Source organism: Rhinolophus hipposideros, assembly GCF_964194185.1.
Source record: "Rhinolophus hipposideros genome assembly, chromosome: 8".
Classification (NCBI taxonomy): domain Eukaryota; kingdom Metazoa; phylum Chordata; class Mammalia; order Chiroptera; family Rhinolophidae; genus Rhinolophus; species Rhinolophus hipposideros.
This window is the reverse complement of record NC_138054.1, coordinates 51663043-51685177: the sequence shown is the minus strand read 5'-3', so window position 1 is coordinate 51685177 and position 22135 is coordinate 51663043. Positions and strand designations below refer to the sequence as shown.

The 22135-nt window shown below is 38.6% G+C and overlaps 1 long non-coding RNA gene across 1 annotated transcript in view; it reads right to left on the bottom strand.

Moving 5' to 3' along the window:
• Window positions 1-246: 246 nt before the first annotated feature.
• Window positions 247-22135, bottom strand: part of LOC308500997 — a 42746-nt gene continuing 20857 nt past the window's right edge. Inside the window, exon 2 of the long non-coding RNA XR_013993812.1 lies at window positions 247-352. This is a non-coding gene — a long non-coding RNA (uncharacterized lncRNA). The remainder of the gene's footprint in view (window positions 353-22135) is intronic.

The following is a 22135-nucleotide window of genomic DNA, read 5'->3' as shown; positions in this document are numbered from 1 at the left end:
CATCTTCCCCCAGCACTGTACCCAAGCATGCTGCCCCTGGGAGTTGAAAATTCCTCTGCGTGGCCATGACTACTGCCTTGGTGTTAATCCAGCTAAAGCTCCTGCCGAGCCCAGAGTCTCAGATTCCCTCTTGGGCCTTTTCCTCCTCCCTGATCTAATCCCACTCCATCACCTGCAGCCCAGATGGGGAGACCACAAATCCCCAGGAATGCATTCCTAGCAGAGGACATGTGATTGCTCCAAGGCTTACCCTTCATTCCAAGACCTAGAGTCTGGCTGACTCAGAGAGTACACACTTCCTTTGGGCCCAAGATGGGATAGAAACACACAGGTCTTCACTGTAGCCAGCTATCTAAAAAAAAAAAAAAAAGACAGAGACTTTTAGAGCTCCCGCCAATCTTTCCCATTCTTCTTACCCTGAATTCCTCTTCTTTTTGAATAAAATTATCATCACTTATAAAACCCCAACAAACATTCTTCTCATGTGCTCTCTTTCCTCCTTTACCTTGGATTACTTCAGCTACAGACATTTACTACACCCAGACCTCTCAGTTCTTTTTCTGCAATAGTATTTTCCATCGTTTGAACACTTACTATTCTTTATCTAAAACCGAGTTGCAGAATTGGTTGGTAAAGCAATCAGGCAACAGAAAAGATGAGCTGGTCAGAGAATTTTAGGACTTCGTTTCAAAATGGAAAGTTATGTACTAGGACTCCCTTTAACATACGGCTTGGTGGATGCTATGCTGGGCTGACTCGCCGTGGGTTTACAATCCACATTAATTCAGATAATGTAACAAGTGACCAGATTGAACAATATGATAGCTTCCATTTATTTATGCCTGTGGACTGTGCTAGGAACAGCTCTGTTTTCAAAGTTCCATGATACATGAAAATTCATCAGAGGGAGCTTTTTATTTGGCTTGTAATTCTGTGTCTTTTGGACACTGGGCGTGACACTGCAGGACCACTTTCATAGGACATTATATACACAGTGACAATATAAGTTAGTCATTCACACCAGGACCATTTTATAAATGAAATGGAACATTATTAATAATTATGCTGGGATAAGGAAGTAAACAAGGATCATTTCTGGCAAACTAGTTTGTCGTCCCCCTGATGTTCGCTAAAGCCCTTGTCCATCTTATCCTCTAGTGGTCAGGGAGCTGCGGAGCAGTGGAGATATTAACAAAGCCGGTCACCACTAAGTGACGAGTGTGGAGTGCTGGCCATGGACAGCACGTCCTGTGGAGCCACTGCTAAGGAAATGGAATGCAAGGAGATGAAAGAGGAAGTCAAGCCAAGGACCCTGAGAAAACCTAAGCTTCCGATTGCTAAGTCGGAAAGGTCCACAGAACTGAGTAACATGTATTGGGGCCAAAGGAAATCATTTAGCAAACTCTAGTGACACTGAAGGGCACACAAGTAGGCATCTAGATCATGGCTTCCGTTACCCACTGGCCTCTGGGGAGAGTGTGGGCATAAGTATAGTTGACTTAATGAGCCGCCAGAAATCTCCTGACTGCCTAGATGCCACGTCTAATGATTCCAGAGGTGTTTAGTTCTACAATAAGACATCCTGCATTATAAATAAAACAGACATCTGGAAGTAAAGGCACTTGACCTTTACTGAACACAGACAGTGTCAGAGGTTAGGCATCATTTATCCAGCAATATAGAAGGCAAATAACCATAGTAAACATGAGATCATTTTTAATTTTTCTAGTTTTACTGAATAAATCTCTTCAAATTCTGTTGGTATTAATATATATAGCCCTATTGTGAGGGCAGGTAACGGGGAGCATTCTAAATTATATAAGTAAATACATAATGCCAATGTCTCTTCGATACACTGGATTTCTGTCTCAGACTGCCTATACATATGTGGAAAATAAAATTCTTTTTTTAAACATTTAAATATTGACTTCAAACAGTTACTCAAAAAAGAATAGAACATATGAGCCTCAGATGCCAGGCTCAATTCCCACGAATGTTCTTTCTGTGGTCCAATGTGTTTCATTAGATATTGAAGAAGGAAGACTAAAGTAGAAAATAAGTCATATCCTTACATAACATTTAAGCTATAAAGAGTGAGGCAATTGAGGCCCAGAGACATAGTTAACACCACAGAGTGGGAATTAAAGTTTAGTTCTACTGATTTACACATAGTGTAGTATAGATTTACTGGCAGCTTGGTAAGGTATCATCAGGTATGAGGCTTTGTTGTCAGTTAGACCCTATCTTGGTTCCACTTTTTCTAACTCCAGGACCTCATCTAAGGCCCTCTATAATGAGTATCTTAATATCTATTTCATAATATGGTTATCAAGAAAAAATGAGATTATATTGATAAATTACCAAGTAACTTCGCTAGGATTCAGTAGGTTCCCAGTTTAGCTAGCTCCCTTTCCCATTGCTCTGGATGAGACATTTCCCACCCCATTGATTGTTAAGGTCAAGTCAAATAATGCAGATCTCCTTCATCAATGGTCCATTCATAGGAGAATATACAATAGTATTCTCAGACTCTTTTGACATTAGAATTACCTGATCAAGAGAATGAGAAGACAAGTCACAAACTGGGAGGAAATATTTGCAAAAGACACATGTGACAAAGGACTGATACAAAATATATGAAGAACTTTTAAAACTCAGTATTAATAAAACAAACAACCCAATTTAAAAATGAAGGAAAAGCCTTATCAGACAGCTCAGCACAGAAGTTATACAGATGGCAAATAAGTATATGAAAAGAAGCTCCACATCATATCATATGTCATAAAAAAATGCAAATTAAAGCAACAACCAGAGACCACTACACATCTACTAGAATGGCTAAAATCTGAAACAACACCAAATGCTGATCAGGGTGTTGAGAAATAGTAGCTCTCATTCATTGCTGGTGGAAATGCAAAACGGCACAGCTACTTTGGAAGAGAGTTTGGCAGTTTCTAATTTCTCACTACATATATTCTTACCATACAATCCAGTAATCATGCCCATTAGTATTTATTCAAAGGAGTGGAAACTTATGTCTACACAAAAACCTGCACATAAATGTTTATAGCAGTAATAAGTGCTAAAACCTGGATTTCTCAAGATATCTTCAAAGGTGAATGCAGAAATAAACTGTGGTACATCCAGGCAATGGAAGATTATTCAGTGTTAAAAAGAAATGCACTATCAAGATATGAAAAGACATAGAAGAACTTTAAGTGTATATTATTAAGTGAAAGAAGTCAATCTGAAAAGGCCACATATTGTATGATTTCAACTGTATGACATTCTGGAAAAACAAAAACTATGTAGACAGTAAAAGATCATTGGTTGTCAAGGGTTGGGGGATAAGGACAGATGAATAGGTAAAAAACAGGATTTTTAGAGCAGTGAAAGTGCTCTGGATGATACCATAATGATGGATACATGTCATTACACATTTGTCTAAATCCATAGAATGTACAAACCATAATATAAATGATGGACTTTGGGTTATTATGATGTGTTGGTGTAGCTTCAACAATTATAACAGATACACCACCCTGGTGAGGGATGAGGCTAATGGGGGAGGCTATGCATGTGTGTGGGTAGGAGATATACCTTCCTCTCTCAATTTTGCTATAAACCTAAAAGAGCTCTACAAAAATAAAAAGTCTAGATTAAAAAAAAAGAAGAAAACAAACACTTGAAGCACTTGTTAGAAATGCAGATTCAGCAGAATTGGAGTAAAACCCAGGAATCTGTATTTTAATATGCATTCCTTATTCCTTCCTCACTTCCAGTTTCACCCTCCCACTCCGAGACTCAAATCCAACAAAGCTACAGACCATACACAGAAAATCTCCAATAGAGAAAAATCATTTTGATGCACTATCCCAATGGTCCCTAAATTTTTCTGTGCTTCAGATTAAAATATGAAGAAAATGCAAATTACAAATTTAGGAGTCCTTCACCCCAAGAGACACTAATTCAGTGAAAGAGGCCTGACATCTGTATTTTAATAAGTTTACTGGTGATTCTAATGCTTAACCAGTTTGGGGCACCAATACTTTATCTATGCTGCAGGACTGTGGTCCCACCCACTCTGATTTAAATGGATAATTTGCATCAAATCTTTCAAAGCCATCCTTCACTGAACTTACATCCCTACAAGAGTGGAGGATTTTGCTATCATTCCAATCAGACTTGCATGCATAAGTCATTGCTCACAGGTGTGCATAATGACTTTGATTTCCATAGCCAGTGGGATTTGAGGCAGATCTTCATTTTGTTTGTTTGTTTATTTGTAAATAAACACAACGCATAGGTGATAGCAAAGTTCTTAAATGCAAATATGTTAATTTCATTATGGAGGAAAGGTGACAAGAAAGAGGCACAATGGGACTCACAGATTACAACTTGGTTTTTAGAGATGGTGAGAAATAGTGCAATAGATAATCTTTAAATAAGCATAATGGTTGTTGTGTCCATTTCATGCCTAGACCATCAAATGTAGTCCACCTACATTTGAAGACACTAAATTGAAGTAGATCTACAAGGCAAACAAAGACTCTAATGTCTACTCCACATGAATGTCTGTCAATTTACTAAACATTGACTCTGCCAGGCATTCTGACAGATGTTTTTTATCTGTGTCATCTCATTTAATCTCACAGGAACAGTTCAATTTTAATATCGTGATTCCAATCCGTCACATAGTCACAACCTGCTGGTCTTCATTGGTCTCTAAAAGTCTCCCAGTCTTGGCATTATACTGCAGCTTCCAAGTATACATAGAGTTCTTTCACTTATTACCCAAATTCCTGCTCAAATTTAGTGTACATGTGATAAACTACCAAGATTTTCAGCTCTGAGTGAGAAACTTTTTCCTGCAGCACCATGCCTATCAACAAGGTCAAAAGCAGTCTCTCAGGCTGAGAGGCATTTAAGACAATGGCATCCCAATAAAATGCATAGACCTTGAGAGCTTCTGCTGCACAGATAACCAGCAGTGTACTCAGGAAACACTCTGAAACTCATCATCACTGCACACATTCTGGATTAGACCCATACATTCCCATTATTGAAAACAATCAAATGTATCTTTCTACATTTGGATATTACATTGTTCAGAAACTTTCATATTTGTATTGAACAAGAACCCCAAAATATTGACTTTAACTCTGCTTTTCAGGAATGCCTAGATAACGAGAGAAAATGAATTTGCTAAAGATCAACAAGCCTATGAAATTTCTGTCTCTCTAACACTCTCTTGGTCAATCTGTTGGGCTCTACATTAAAGAAAGATAAGCATTTCCAAGGACAACTTGATTTTATTTATACTATTGGCCTTCACAGTATATGTTTCATAGTTTCCTAGGAATATTTGCTTCCCCTCAATGATCTCCATCCACAAGAAGCTATATTGTCAAAGAATCCTATCACTGGCAAGTCAATTGCTTGACTTATGCTTTTTTTATTAGATCATTTTTAGAAATTCTTAGAAGAAATAATTGTAATTATTTATAAATGTTAATTAGTTATTAAACATTTACTATGTACCTAATATAATAGATACAATTTTCAACCAATGTATTTCTCATTCCCTTATAAATCATTTTGCCCTGGAAATCACATTCTCTGATAGCCTTCTAAAATTAAGGCTAAGCAGAAAAGATCAACTCAGGAAAGACTGAACTATAAAGATCATGGCTCTTTTGTCAACTCTAAGCAGATACTCTTGAGATCTTAGCAAATTCATTGTTTTAAAAGCCAAGTTTTGTGTGAAGAAAAATAAAACTGAATTATAATAGTGCCCTTTACACATAATAAAATCCAGGCTAACTTAAACCATAGAAAATACTATTTATTCATTTTTATGGTAATAATACCACTTATTGATTGCCTTTTTTATGACAAGCAGTTTTGCAAGTATTCATTCGTTGAGGATAATCTTCATTTCATTTGTTAACGAGTGTGGCCCAACACTCTAGAACATAGCCTGGTCACATAGCAGGCACTTAATAATTAAGTGAATGAACAACTTTATGACATATATACTATTGCCTATATTTTGCAGATAAGGAAACAAAGGTACAGGGCAGTTAAGTAACTTTCCAAGATTTTATAGTCAGTAGTGAGAACCAGGCTTCAGGATAAGGAAATATTCCCACAAACATCAAGCGGGTTGCTCAAGATTATTAGAGGTAAAACCATTCTAGGAATCAGAGGACAGGACAATTTATTAAGCATTGACTCGCCAGGCGTTCTGACAGATGTTTTATCTGCGTCTTCTCATTTAATCCTACAGTAAAGGTTCAACTTTAATATCGCGATTCCAATTTTGCGGATTAGGGAACAGGTTCAGGAAGATTAAGTAACAAAACAAGGAAATTGTAGAATAAAGATCAAAACACAGATCTACCTATTTAAAAATCCCCTGCAAAATTTTCATTCTTGCCCCCACTCCTGCCCACCACCACATAAGGTGTATTTTACGAAAAAGAAATCAGCTTCTTCCTCTATATCTTAGAAATTTTCTCCCTCTTTCTTCCCTACATGCTCATTTCTTTTCTCTCACTCAGGCATGGATACTTGAGAACAAAATTCATCAATTTCTCCTTTGCCTCTATTCGAGATTAAGAAAAGGGAGTCTGCTGCCTTCTCTACCAGCACTTAGCTATGGAAAAATAAAAACAGAAAAATGGAAAATCCACTCAGTATTACAAGATTTTGGATGTACTCATTTCATGTGCATTCTTCAAAAATTTCAAGGAAGCTAAAATCTAATTTAACCTACTACATGATTGTACTAAATTACTTAACCACATCAAAGCCTCAATGGCCTCACACTCTGGGAAAGGACATTGTAAAATGGTTTTAAATATATAGTGCCGCCCCTCTCAGGTGCTTGAGATAGGCATGCCCATCTCTGAATATAAAGCTTCCTTTACACTTCTGAGATCAAAACAACAGAGCCATTATTCGAGAGGCTAGATGAAATACCAGAGCCATTTCTTATTAGCTTCAGTCATTAAAGAGAATTTAGTAGTCTGGATATTTATGCATTTTTTTCCTTCCTTTAAAAAAAAAAGGCAATCTTAATGGAATGAAAGGGAGAAAGATTTTAAAGATCAAGATTACGGGTAAATTTTCCCTTAATTACATTGTTTTTTACTTTCAGAGAAGAAAACCCAAACCCGTTTTCCAATCCCTCTCCCTATCTCATGCTAAACATTTTTAGAACATAAAAAGAGACATTAAGCATGTTGGCCTCCACTGAGAGTGAAGAAAATTACTACTACACCACCATTCCTACTATAAGTACTAGTGAAAATTATCCTTGTGTGAATGTATCATCTGAATGCATTTTCTCATAGCAACAATATTGTGAACAAATGTAGGATTCCCAGGAGGACCCTCAAAAGCAAAGTCAGGTCCTGATGGCCATGTAGTACAGGCTTTAGCTCTAAGACAACATCCTAGGAATCTCAGAAGCATCAGAAACGTCTCACCTCCCTCTCTCTCCCGGCAACAACTATTTTGAAAGCCACGTAATAGTGGGAATTCAGCCTTTGTGTGAAGAAAAGAATATCTGAGAAGGAGGTATAGCTTAATATTTAGCATAAGCTCTAGGGTCAGATTACTGAGGTTTGACTCCTGTCTCCAAACACTACCGAGCTCTGAACATTAGACAAAGCACTTCCTGTATTCTGTGCCTCAGTTTCCACATCTACACAATGGGAATTTAAGTAGTATTCTTATTGTTGTGATTACTAAGTTATTACTTCAAAACACATAAAAAAGTTATAGATACATATTAAGTACTCAGAAAATGTCAAGTATTATTGGTAATGTGCTACGCATTTTGTATCATTTAATCCTTGATATGACCTCTCAAGATACATATATTTATCTTCCATTTTGTATATGAAGAAACTGAAGCCTACAGCGGTTAGGCAATTTGCTCAGGGAAACACAATTATAAAAAATAATATTTAAAAGGTAGAGCCAGATTTCAAATCTGGTTCAGATTTCCAAAGTCCAGGCTGAGGAACATACAACCATGATGCATTGTCTATAAAGATGTAGCATTCTCGAGAACACATCTCTTTCCTCAAATCCCAACCCCCTTCTCTAATTCCTCAGCCACTGCCTCCGCACTAAGAAGACAAGATAGACAACACTTGAAACTCTTCTTTTCTGCCAGCCTATAGAAGGGGAGCCTGCCCCAGCGCCCTGCCTGGCATGGCCCAAGGTTCCAAAAGATGTTTTCCTTTTGTAAATAGGGTATTCAGAGGTCAATGAATGCCTGTGTTTTGAATTTCCATTGTAGCTTTCTGGCAATTCCATGGGTATGAGCTCTTTGAAAATGCCACAGGCCTGTGGAGGTACTGATCTCGGCCTTGGAAATCCTCGCAGATATAATTAGACACCGTGGGGATGACTGACCATTTATAGTTAGAATCATAACAAATTGAAGTATTGAAAAAAATTATGACGCCAAAACACAGGGAAGGCTGGGAACCACAAAGCAAGCTGCACGTAGAGCCATTTTCCAGAAACCAATTGTAAAAGAACTAAGAAGGTATGCTCCTCACAACCTTGCCACTGGCTCGGCTCATTTTCCCTACTCATTCAGAATTGAATTCTAAAGACACTTGAGCAAAGGCAGAGAGGGATGAAGAACAAAAAATCCTTCAAGTCCTGGAAAACAGGTCTAGTGGCAGTGGGTTTCCTTAGGGAAAAGATGGAATAGGAGGGACTTGCCTTCACATTATCCTCATCTATATAAACCTCTCAAAGCACCCAAAACAATCCTCAATTATCTGTAAAACATGTTTAATTATTAGAAAGTTTCGTTTAAAAAAATTATAGAATCCCCAAACCAGAAATATGATTGGCTTCTATGGAGCGTTTACCATGTGTCAGGCGTTGTGCCGTCACCATAAATTTTCCCGGCAACCCTGTAATTATTGTTCTCACATTCCAGAAGAGACTCAGAGAGGGTAAAGTAAAACCCATAGTCACAGAGCCAGGACAGAACACACTGGCTCCCTAGCCTGCCCAGCACCCCTGGCAGAGCTCTTGTTCACTCACAGCTCACTGACTGCCTTTGAAGTTATTGCATCCAACCTTCATCACCCAGAGTTCCCTGGACAGCATCCCCTAGTGAGTGGTTTTTCATACCTGCTACAAAAGGAATCTCACTACTTCTTTTTTTTTTTAATGTGGTAAAATACACATAAAATGAAATTTACCATTTTAACCATTTAAAACATACAATTCCATGACATTTACTACAGTCACAGGGTTGTATAACCATTACCACAATCTAGTTGCAGAAATTTTTCATCCCCCAAAGGAATCCCCATATCTGTTAAACAGTCACTCCCCACTCTCCCTTCCCCAGAACTGCTAATCAGTTTTTTTTGTCTCTATGATCTGCCTATTCAGAAAATTCATATAAATGGAATCACACAATATGAGGCCATTGTGTCTGGCTTTTTCATTCAGTATAACATTTTCAAAGTTCATCCATATCAGTACTTAGTATATTAGTACAGTGTAATATATCAGTATATTAATACATATCAGTACTTCATTCCTTTTATGGCTGAATAACATTCCAATGTCTAGTTATACCACATCTCATTTATCCATTAGTCAGTTGATGGCCATTTGTGTTATTTCTACTTTTTGGCTATTGTGATTAGTGCTCCCGTGAATATTCTTACACATATTTTTTGAACACCTGTTTTCAGTTATTTGGGGCATATATCTGGGGGCAGTATTACTGGTTCACATGGTAATTCTGTTTAACTTATTGAGGAATCATCAAACTCTTTTCCATATTGACTGCACTATTTCACATTCCCACCAGCAATATATAAAGGTCCCAATTTCTTCACATCCTTGTCAACACTGGCTATTCTGTTGTTTTTAATTATAGCCATCCAGGGGGTTAAGTGGTAATTCGTTACGCTTTTGATGGGCATTTCCCTAATAACTAATGACATTGAGTATCTTTTCATGTATGTATTCACCATTTATACATCTTCTTGGATAAATGTCTATTCAAGTCTGTCACCTTCTTTTTTACTTTGCCATTTGTCTTTTTGTTGTTCAGTGGTAAGAATTCTTTATATATTATGGATACTAAAGCATCATCAGGTATATGATTTGCAAATATTTTTTCTGTTCCATCTTTTTACTCTTTTGAAAATGTCCTTTGATGCAATAAAGTGTTTAAGTTGGATGGAGTTGGATTTATTTATTTTTTTCTTGTGTTGCTTGTGCTTTTGGAGTCATGTCTAAGAAACCATTGCCAATGACATAGTCATGAAGGTTACCCCGACGTTTTCTTCTAATAGTTTTATATTTTTAGCTTTTATATTTAGGTCTTTGATCCATTTTGAGTTAATTTTTAGATATGGTGTTAAGTAAGGGTATAACTTCATTTGTTTGCATATGGATATTCAGTTTTGCACCATTTGTTGAACACTGTTCTTTCCCCATTAAATGCTCATGGCACCCTTGTCAAAAATCACTGACCATATGTATATAGGTCTATATCTGGACTCCCAATTCTACTCCATTGGTCTATATGTCTATCCTTATGGATTACCACATTGTTTTTTTGTTTTGTTTCTGTTTTTTTCTTGGAAAAATAATACATTAGCTAAATGGTGTCTATTAAATCGCCTGTGCCACTGGCAGCTGGTTTTAGTGCTATACAATACCTGACAAAATACGCCTTTGTGAGAATTTTTCAATATTCTGTCATGTGGTTATAGACTTCGCAGTTTCTTCCTATCAGTTTTATGCTGCATTTCTTATTTTTCTTTTTTGCACATTTTTTTATTAGTGTCAGGTACACTAAACAATGTAATAGTTAGACATTTATCATTTATATCCCTCACACTGTGTCAACCCCCTCCTCCCATCCACTACCCCTCTGACATCGCACACAGCCATTACATTTCCACTGTCTCTATTCCTAATGCTGTACTCCGCTACTTGTAACTATATATACATGAAATTGTAGTTGACATTACCGCACTGTTTTGATTACTACAACTCACAACTTTTTAAAGCAGGCTATACAGCCTTCAGAGACCACCATGCCCTCATTAGAAAATTCTTCCTTACCTTGTGTTGAAATATACCTCATGTCACTGGCATCTCTGACCCCAGTTCTGCCTTCTGGAATCTCATCATTATCAGCAGCAACATTATCACTAACTTTATTAAGCTCTCATATTTTCCAGGTATATTCTATGTGTTTTACACCTATTGTTCACCAACTTATGTCCTCAAACACTAGAGCTACAATTACTATGCCCAACTTACAGATGAGGGAACTGTGACATAGAGAGGTTAAGTGACTAACCCATTCACAGTTAAATAGCAACTGGCAGATCCAGGATGGAAACCCAGACATTTCAACATTCCATCTCACACTATTAACCTACAGAGCAGTGGAGCAAAGATTCATTGAGTGCCTCTCAATCGAGCACTGTGCCAAAGGCTAGAAGTGCAAAAGTAAAAAGGCTGCTGTCCCTGACTTCACGGAGTTCACAGATTAGTAGAGAAGACACAGGTCAGCATAAAACTTATGGAGAGTGTTATAATGCAGGAACACCAAGGACAGTTGTTGTCTATCCTTGGCAATATAGAAGAAGACTTCATTCTACTAAGTTCACAAAAACCTAGACTCTTGCTTCTCACCATTCTGCCCCTGCCCCACCCATCCCCATCCAGTCTAACTTATGTCCATGGTATTGCTTTTAATATAAGTATTCCCATCCCTCAACAGAGACTCAGACTCTCTGGACCACTCATGCTTTCCTGAGCTTCACATGACCCTACATTGACCTAGAACATTGAGATGGATCATTCTCTAATATAGAAGCTTGACCTCACACAAAGGTACTCATGTTACTATTCCTAAAATGATTTCCCCACACTGCCTAAAATCTCTTTCATTATCAATTCTTTCCATTGGTAAAAGTGTTTACTCTTCCAAAAATCAAATATCTATGCCTCTAAAGAAGTAAACAAGTAGAGAATTACATTTATTGAGGACCTATTGTATGCTAGGCATTTTATATAGACTATCTCACTTTATCCCCAGAACAATACTATGGGGTAAGCATTGCTAGCCCCATTTTACATATATGGAAACTGAGACTCAGAGTTTAGAGAACAAAATGGCAGAATTAATATTTAAGCCCCAGACTTCTTAATCTCTATGCAAGAATCCCCTTGACAGTATCCCTGAAAAGGGAACATTTAGTTTATGTTTACCCACTTCCTTAGACTGAGAGAGTCATAAATCCACATTTGACTCAACTCATCATGGAACTTCCATGATTGTTAGAAAGCGTTTGCTGCTAACAATAAAGGTGTTCCCTAAATGAAACGGACTGTTGGGGTGGGGGAGTCGGGGTTGGGGGCAGTGATCTCCCCATCTCAGGACTTTCTCAGCTGCCAAAATGCCTTTGGTTTGTTTTGAATGGAGATTCTCAGTCTCTACTTAGCCAACTCATTTCCACATTCAACATGTCAAAGATGGTGATCCACCACTAAAGCCAATCTGAATTCCTAAATCATTCCCTAAGAGCAGGACAAAACAGATTTTGAAAACACCATGTTTATTAGGGGCAATTTTTAAAAAGGCCACTTTTCCCAAAGGAGAAGGGCATTGCAGGCAATGGAGAATAAGAGGAAAATTAAACTATAAAGAAATATTTGACAGTGTTTCCTTAATCGTGGACTATATCTGCTGACCCAGACTAAAGCAAGGGGGCAGAGGTGAACTTTGCTATGCCACAGTGAATAATGCTATCATATTTTTGATTCCAAACTACACTTAACTGCCATATAAATCCTGCCGGCCTCCATACCACACCTCATTATCTCACAGGAAATGTACAACTTCTGCAAAGTCAAATGTAGTCAGACCTGTGTCTCTGAACTGGGATGGAGAAGCAAAGCTGAGTCAAATATTTGCTGCACCAGTTGTCCAGCATCCTGATTGCACATAGTGAGCCTTGTCCAGGTATCCTTGACACCAACTCGCTGTGGGACATTAAGCGAAACACTCCACCTTTCTGGGATTCAGTTTTTTATGTTTAAAATAAGACTGGGGTGTATCATGATTCCCATTTTACAAATGAGGAAAATCAGGGATGGCGAAGTTAGAAAATTGCTCAAGGTCCACGTCAAATATCTAGTCAAAGGAAATCTGGATGTTAAACCCAAGTCTGTCTGTCTTGACTCACAAGCATGCTCTTCCATAAATGAAAAATCTCCAACACTGGGACTCTGTGGTACTTCACTGAAATTATTATATTCAAAAACACTTAACAGAAGCTTCCACTGTTTGGAGCATCTTATTGCCAATAGGCTAAACTACGCAAATTCCCAAAGGAGGAAAAATGTGCGATATAAGTACAATTATAAATGTTTAACCTTGATTTCGAGGAGTGTGGTAGGGGTAGCAGAAATGATGGGTACAGAAAAGAGGACAGAGCACTTTCTCAACCTCATTGGAAAGCAAGAAGAGAATGCCACTCTGCCTTACTTGGGAAGAAGAAAGGAGCACATTGGGTCATTTTTGCCCAGTTTCTAGCTACATGAATTGAAAAGCTGACATCAGGTTCAACGCATCATTCTTGAGGCAGTGAACAAAATCCCTTTTTGTTCCCCAGTGACATTTATCTTTGAGGAGCTGCACTACTTCCTGTGAGATACAGCCTTACAGATGTACCACGGGAGACCCGCCTGGCTGGGCTGCCTTTGCTCAAAGTGCAAGAATGGACACTTTGTACTGCTGGGCTGAAAATGACACTCCCTCCTCTGATCCCCACTGGGGTTCCCGAGTGGGCAAAATTTCTGCTTAGGGAAGGGGCCAGGAGTGGTAGATGTGTGTGTGTGATTTTGTTTTGTTCTTTTGTGAATTTGTTTAGCTATTCATAGAGCTAAAGGAGCAAGCAAAGGGGCAGAGGGCAGCACAGTATCTTTCAAACTGTGTACCATGGAACCATTCCAAGTGTTGGAAATCCCAACAGCTAGAGGTAGAGGACAGGGTGGGTGGGAGCAGCAGGCACAGTTCCAGGCCCTTCTATCTGCCTCCCTCTCCCTCTGCCAACATCACCAACAACATCAGAGCAGTTCTGCCTCTAGCAATTTGATGTAGTGTGCTGGATACCATTTTATCTCAACAAAGACTTGTTGAGCAAAAAAATTGTTTGACAACCAGAGTTGCTGTAGAAAGGTCTTATAAGACAAGAATCCACCTTCAAGTCTGTTCTCAGTGCTGCTAAAATACAGCTCTATGGGGTCAGCCCGGTGACTCAGGCGGTTGGAGCTCCGTGCTCCTAACTCCGAAGGCTGCTGGTTCGATTCCCACATGGGCCAGTGGGCTCTCAACCACAAGGTTGCCAGTTCAATTCCTCGAGTCCCACAAGGGATGTTGGGCTCCACCCCCTGTAACTAAGATTGAACATGGCCCCTTGAGCTGAGCTGCCCCTAAGCTCCCAGATGGCTCAGTTGGTTGTAGTGTGGGCTCTCAACCACAAGGTTGCCAGTTCAATTCCTGGAGTCCAACAAGGGATGGTGGGCAGCGCCCTCTGCAACTAAGATTGAGCACAGCACCTTGAGCTGAGCTGCCCCTAAGCTCCCAGATGGCTCAGTTGGTTGGAGCGCATCCTCTCAACCACAAGGTTGCCAGTTCGATTCCCGCAAGGGATGATGGGCTGTGCCCCCTACAACTAGCAACGGCAACTGCACCTGGAGCTGAGCTGCGCCCTCCACAACTAAGACTGAAAGGAACAACTTGACTTGGAAAAAAGTCCTGGAAGTACACACTGTTCCACAATAAAGTCCTGTTCCCCTTCCCCAATTAAAAAAAAAATCTAAAAAGAAAAAAAGCCCATTGCATTCCTATGAAAAAAAATCTTCCAAGTAATTAAATAATTACATATGTAAAAAATATGTACAGTTCTATGAGTCTGAGGAGTTCATTTCAACTCTGGTTTCCATATCTTCACCTATAGAAAGAGGAGGTTCCCACAACGTGGAAATCCTGAGAGTGAGTACTCTACCACATTTTTGTGTTTAGCAGATTGACTCCACCTGAGTATGTCCTTTATGTCTATTCACATTGATAATTATTTATTAACACATATTTAGGGTCAGACATTGTCTGAATCCTGGGAAGGCAGAAATGGAAAATAGAATCCCTGCCATAAAGGCATGCAAAGTCTGAGCTATAGACAGGTGACCCTTGAACAACACGGGTTTGAACCCCACAGGTCCACTTATATACAGATTTTTTTCAATAAATATATAGTCGGCCCTCCATATCCCGGGTTTCAAATCCACAGATTCAATCAACTGCAGTATTTTCAACATGAAAATCGTATTTTCAAGTGGTTGGGAATCTGTGGATGTGGAGGGCCCACTCTCTGCACTATCCTATGCCATTTTATATAATGGTGTCAGAGTTGAGCTTAAGACTTGAGCATCTTAAGATTTTGGTATTTGTAGGGGTCTTGGAACCAATCCCTTACAGATACTAAGGGACTGTAGTTAGTGTTGAGGGAGTCAGAAGTTACATGCTAATTTTTGACAGTGCAGGGTCAATGACCCTAGCCCCAGCATTGTTCACAGGTCAACTGTGATTGAGTCATTACAATAAAAGATGACATATGCTATGTTCAGAAAAGTTGTAGTCATTTTAAACTGTGAATTCCAGAAAAGTTTTCTGTGGAAATTGCTGAACTGACTGGAATGAAATTTGCCTGAGAGTAGCCATAAACAAACAATCTACTCTAATATAGACACAAAAAGTTAAGAAGGAACACAGGACACCACCAAAAAAATTGAAAGCTCAGCTAGAACAGTAGTAACCATAGGTGACAATAATTTAGTGGCCAGGACACTATTCACATCAGCCATTATATGGTTAATAGGCAAACGTTCTCCCAGAGAAAATCAAAAAAGAAGGAAATCGCCTCATACTATGATTTAATTTTCAAACATAGAATAAAAGCTCTGACATTTCCATTTGTGGACCCAGAATTAAATGGGTGCCAGCAGACTGTACATAGTACACAGAAAGCCACTGTTGGTGCTTTTAAAGTTGATGGGCTATTTAAACAGTGCTCTTATAAGAAATATTAATTTTTCTTCAGTGGGAACCATGACCTATACTAAATTGATGTGTAGATAATCAAAAAAGGGGAAAAGACTATGCAGTTGGAAAAAATAAAAGCATCAAAATTTTCTGATTGTATGGGGATGTAGTAACTATTGATGACAGAAGATAAGAATGCATTTATGCTGGATTGTTCTATTGTCAAGTTAAACTGAGAACTTGGTTTCCCAGCGTTCCCTTCTATATATGAATCTGAGTTAGCTGGCCAAGAGGAACTTGTGTGAGATTTGAGTAGCAGAAGTAGATCAGTGGCCATTACTCTCTGCAGGTCACTCGCTGTGGTCAGTGACAGACAGACACAGAGGTCCTCAGTGGTTTGCAGCTTGTCCTCACCGTTCTCTATGTGTCTAGCTCTTCTTTCATACCACTGGCTCTGCTGAACAACAGCTGCCTCAGGCTCACCACCAGACACTTGGTGGCAGACCCACACAGGCAATAGTTACACAGAGGCAACAACTTCCCAGTGACTTCATTCACCGAGCTGCTCTCTCAGGGTCCCACTTTAGCAGCTGGACACGCTTGGCTTCTCAGGTACTCCTACAAGCTCCAACTCATCCATCTGTACCCATACTTCAAAAAGTTTGGTCAGTAACATATTTCTCTAACACTTCAACCCTTCTTTTGGACCTTCACTTCATCAGCTCCTTCCACAATTATGTCAGGTCTAATTTCTTTCATCAATCCCTTATTCAAACACTCACAGGAGCTCTGCTTCCCTGACTGATCCCTGAAAGATACACAAAATTCCACACAGATGTCAGAAACTGCCACAGCTTAAAACCTAAAATACGTGGCATTATCTTGGAGACTGTGCAGAAAGCAGAGATGAGAAAGGCAATTAGGACCTTATTTGTAGAGGCTAAAAGAGGAGTGAGTAAATTGTTATTGGAAGCCATGTAACGGGCAATCCATATTATGTAGCAGTGAAACAATTGGCAAAGCTGTCACTTGTGGTAATTTGAAAGATAGAAAATGCACCTAATAAACGTATGGATCTGCCTAACATTCCCAAGCAGAATAGTGAAAGTGTCAAATGGCGTCTTTTATCTGCATACCATGAGTTGCAGGAAGAAACATATTGGCTAAAAAGAAAAATCACCAGTTTTCAAGCAGAATTATTTTTAATTACATAGGTAAATAAGACTGCTATGAGCAAACACCTATGTGTGTTACACATATGCAACTTAGAATTTTCTAAGTTAGCAAATAAAGTTATTTCACATTCCCTACGCTCTACAAATTAAGAATCAACCTCAAAGTAAAGATTAAACACATGGCCATAAAAAGCTTTACTGAGACCTCAAGAAAATGTAAGTCATGACTAATCGATATTCTCAGTAAGCAAATTGATATTCACCCTTAAAAATCTTAAGGGTGTTGCCCACAATGATCTGACTTACAGCATCAACAAAGAGAAATAGTTCTTTAAAAAAAAAGACTTACTGATACAGCTTTTGGGCATGAAGTGACCCCCAGTAATTTACATAGAAACAAACAAACAAAAAATTGTACTAACAAAAGCACTGTGAAATTGGACTAAAAGGAATAGAAATTATTCAAACTGAAAAAAGCCCACTGGATGCCCAACTTTCTCTGGGCAGAAAGCAGGCTGATAATGTGCTGAGCTGCAAACACAGTTCAGCTCTTACCAAAGAAAAGAAAGAATTCGGAGAGCTCTATCAAAAAAACAGAAAATTAAGAGCAAAGGAGAACAGTGCGTGAGACAATCACACCGAGAGAACAGAACTGAACCCTCATCAGTGAACATGCCCTTCCACTGGGGTAGGGAGCTCTGATGACATGAGCCTTGCTGGATTTCAGAATTTCTATGGATCAGCTACTACTAGTTACCTTCCAATCCTCCCCTTCCCGAACGTGTCTTTGCAATTATCCATTCCCTGTCTCACCACTGTATGTTGTGTAATAGACATAAATTGTCTTTTTAACAGTGTTCTGAATCAGGAGCAGCGACCCCCAACAAGCTGCTGTAGAGGAACTTCATCTCCATCTAGACCTGATACAGAGAATGAGATCATGACTTCAAGCCTTTGTTATAATGGGATGAGGCTTGAGGGGAAAAGTGGTTCATTCCATGATATATTTTGTATGTGGGAAGAATGTAAATAAATGTGACCAGAGGATATACTGTGGGTGGGGTGGAGAGTATAAAAATGGCTACAGATTCTTTGAAGTTTCTACCATCAAGGCAGAGAGTCTATTTCCCCTTTTTCATCTGGAATGGCCATATGATTTATTTTGATAGTAGAAAGTAAGAGAACCGATGTTGTGTGACTTCTTAGTAATTCTACTCTCACCATTGTGCACATAGCACTTCCATTCTTAACCTCTTAAAATATTGCCACTTTATGAACAAGCCCAGACTAGCTTCCTTGAGGCTGAAAAATGACATAGTGAGAGAAACGCTATGGAAATGGAGAAGATCAGTCTTCCTAACTGTTGCAGCCGTACCAGTTGAGTCCTAGTTGAGCTCCATATAAATGAAACCATCTAGACCAATCACTACCTAGAAAACCAACCAACTTTATGTGTATGAGTGAGCCCAGCCATCATATGGATGAGCCCAGTCCAAATTACAAGTCCACAGAATTATGAATAAATAAATGGCTAATGGTGTAGGTAGTTTGTTGTGCAGTAACAGAAAGCCAAGGTGATTTCAGGAGAACAAAACCTTGGAGATGGAAATGTAGAATTGATTCTTTGAAGTACAAGGACCAGAGTAAGACAAGCCAGGTATCTAAGATACAAATCTTAAGAAGGCACTCACCCTCAAGGTTGTCCAAGTACCTCCTTAAATTGTGCACCCCAATCATCTCTCTCCCCTAACCCTAAGCCATGGTTCTCCTATCTGACTTGATTAAAAGGTATTAATGACCCCATTTTGAGTGGTAAAGGGACACTGCTCATCTACAGAATGAAGCGGAAAAATAATCACCTGAATTATCATCACTGTACCTGGAGTCAAGGGCTATGGGAGAGAATTCCTTGAGTGGCCTGCCAGCAGCTGCCATAGAACATTTGGAACATAATAAAAATAAGGAGCTGGTAGGTTTGTTCCTAAAAGTGAAGGTGAACTAAGGGAGAAAACCATAAGATTAGGGCTTTAAATTCCCAGTTCATAGTTTGATTATAGAACCAGAAAGTTTGTATGACTGTACTAAAGAAAACTGTTATCTCTTACAGCCACAGGGTGAGATTTCAGAAAACCAAACCAAAAATCTAATCCTAAGGGTAGCTGAATTGCAACACAAAATGAATCATAAGCTCACCGGGTCTTATATTAAAGTTAAGGTATTAAATGGGAAGGGGTAAGACACTTGAAATAGAGATGATGAATATGAGCAAATTCCATTGAAGCTGAGGAGCCTGAACTCAAATTTTCCTGAGCATCTTTTGCCAGTAGAAGAAATACTTTCCCCCTAAGATGCACACTGGTGGAACAGAACCAATTTAATTTCATTTCCGGCTCCACCACCAAATATCTATATGATCTTGGACAAGTCAGGTATCTCTACTGGGCTTTTATTTCTTTGTAAAATGAGAAGATTGGAGAAAAAGATCTCTTGGATATATTATAGATATAAAATTTTTATGAATCTACTATTATCTCAGAAATTCCAAGTTGTGTTATGGTTCATGGATTCCAAACATCACAAACTCAGTATAACCTAAGACTCTGTTTCCCAGAAAGAAAGAAAAAAAAACAGGAGTGTATTGAAAAAATATGAAAAGAGACATAGAGTCTAAGAGAAACATTAGAAACAAAACTTGGGAAACATTAGAAACCACAACCTCTTCGGGAACCTACACAGTGGAGTGTTCTCTGCAGGCACTGCCTACACAGGGAATCAGCTCCATTTCTCATCCCTCCATTATTTCACTCAATATTCAAATTGCCAGGCATAAGATTGGGATTGGATTAAAGAGAGCTGCCTTCTCATCTACTGGCTGGTGGTGACAGAGCACCTTGTTGACATTCCCACCAGGACAATACATCATGGGAGAAAAACAATGATTCCCTAAAGGTTGAAAGGGTAACAAGCAGGCAAAAATTATTGATTTCCATTATATAAGCCAAAGATACATCAGAAGCTGGGTGCGATTTTGCTTTGCTTATATTTCCAATATAGCTCTGTGTAAATTTCTTTTAAATCTTTCTTGGAATAATATGTGTTGTGCCTAAGTCACAGCCCCAAAATGGAGAGAGAAAGAGAGAGACACAGAGAGAGAGAGGGAGGGAGGGAGGGAGGGAGGGAGGGAGGGAGGGAGGGAGGGAGAGAGAGAGAGAGAGAGAGAGAGAGAGAGAGAGAGAGAGAAAGAGAGAGAGAAAGAAAGAAAGAAAGAGAAAGAAAGAAAGAAAGAAAGAAAGAAAGAAAGAAAGAAAGAAAGAAAGAAAGAAAGAAAGAAAGAAAGAAAGAAAGAAAGAAAGAAAGAAAGAAAAGAAAGACTTGACCTCCAAAATTCAAATGAATTGGTTAGGTCACCAAAAGACCTAGAAATTAGAAATGACAATTTTAAAATGAGATTCACTTCTCAGGAACACTGCAAAGCAAAGACCAATAACTTGGTTTTGTTTTCATTAGACTCTTATTTTTCAGCCATGGGCAAATGCTCATAAAATGAGATATTACTTGAATATATGAATGCAAATTCAAGAATTCCAGCAAAACAGGTAAATAATTTATAAATGTACAAAATGAACCAAGCCCTCCTTCAGCCACTATCAGTGTGTACAGATATTAAAAGCCACATAATTACACAGTAATTTTCCAATTGTTAACCTGAAGCTTCAATATCATCAGTACGGAAAATTATGTACCAGTTATACTCAGAACTGTTGTAAGGTTTTAGAGTGGAATGAAATTACCATGAATTAGCAATTTGTTGGCATCCTTAGGAAAATTTAAATGTTCAGTGTTGAAATGTACATGCTATAAGGGTCTGCATATGCATTAGCAATACTTATCATATGTGCATGTGCCTTATATTTGTAGTTGTGTTTGCATGAATAGAGACTATAAACATTTACAAAGATTACACGTTTTTTGTTTCAGATAAAAGTTTCATTTTTCTATATGTGCTTAGCCTGCACAATTTAGCTGAAGTGTTTCCCTAATAAATTAAAAGGAGTTTAAAATAAAGTAGGGACAAAAACTTTGTAAGAAACTACTATTCTGTTCTGTTACTCTTTAAATCCCAACTCTGAAAGTTTTAGGTACTAGCCCAGCAAACAGGCCCTCCGGAGAGTCGTTTCACAGGGCCTGATGCAGGGCTTGGCACACAGGTTCTCAACAAATGAGTTGTGAAAGGATGAATGAATGAGTATCAAAATGGTTTACAAAATGGTTTGCATCCCAATAGCTTTTGGGATAGAGTTCAGATTCCTTTTCCAAGTAAGGAATCATCAAGAGATGTTTAGAAGATGGCAAAGGAGAACTAGGACCCCACTGGGAAGTGCTTTTTTTTTTTTTTTTTGGCTTACGATATTTGTCATTATAATGAACATTACACTGATGTTCTAACATCTAACATCTCACCATGGCATGGAATGGAATGAGGATGGTAAAAGAGAAAACCCTACCAATATAAGATCCTTCTCTAATAGCCTGGGCCTTTAAAGATGCCACACACAGAAAGAAAAAAAATAGACATGAATGAGAGTTTGAATTCCTTCATTCCTTCACTGTCTCCAAAGAGGAATCTGTTCACCTTCTCTAAAGAAAGCACAATCAGCAATGGCAAGTATTTCCTAAAAACCTGCTGTGGGTAGACACCACTTGCGATGGGACGTAAAGATGGACACAGCATTGTTCCTGCTGTTACTGATGGTTATATGTGTTAAAATTAGAGGAAATTCCAAAAAAGAAAAAACAGTCACTGAAAGCCAGGGTGATAAAGGGAGGCTCTGCATAC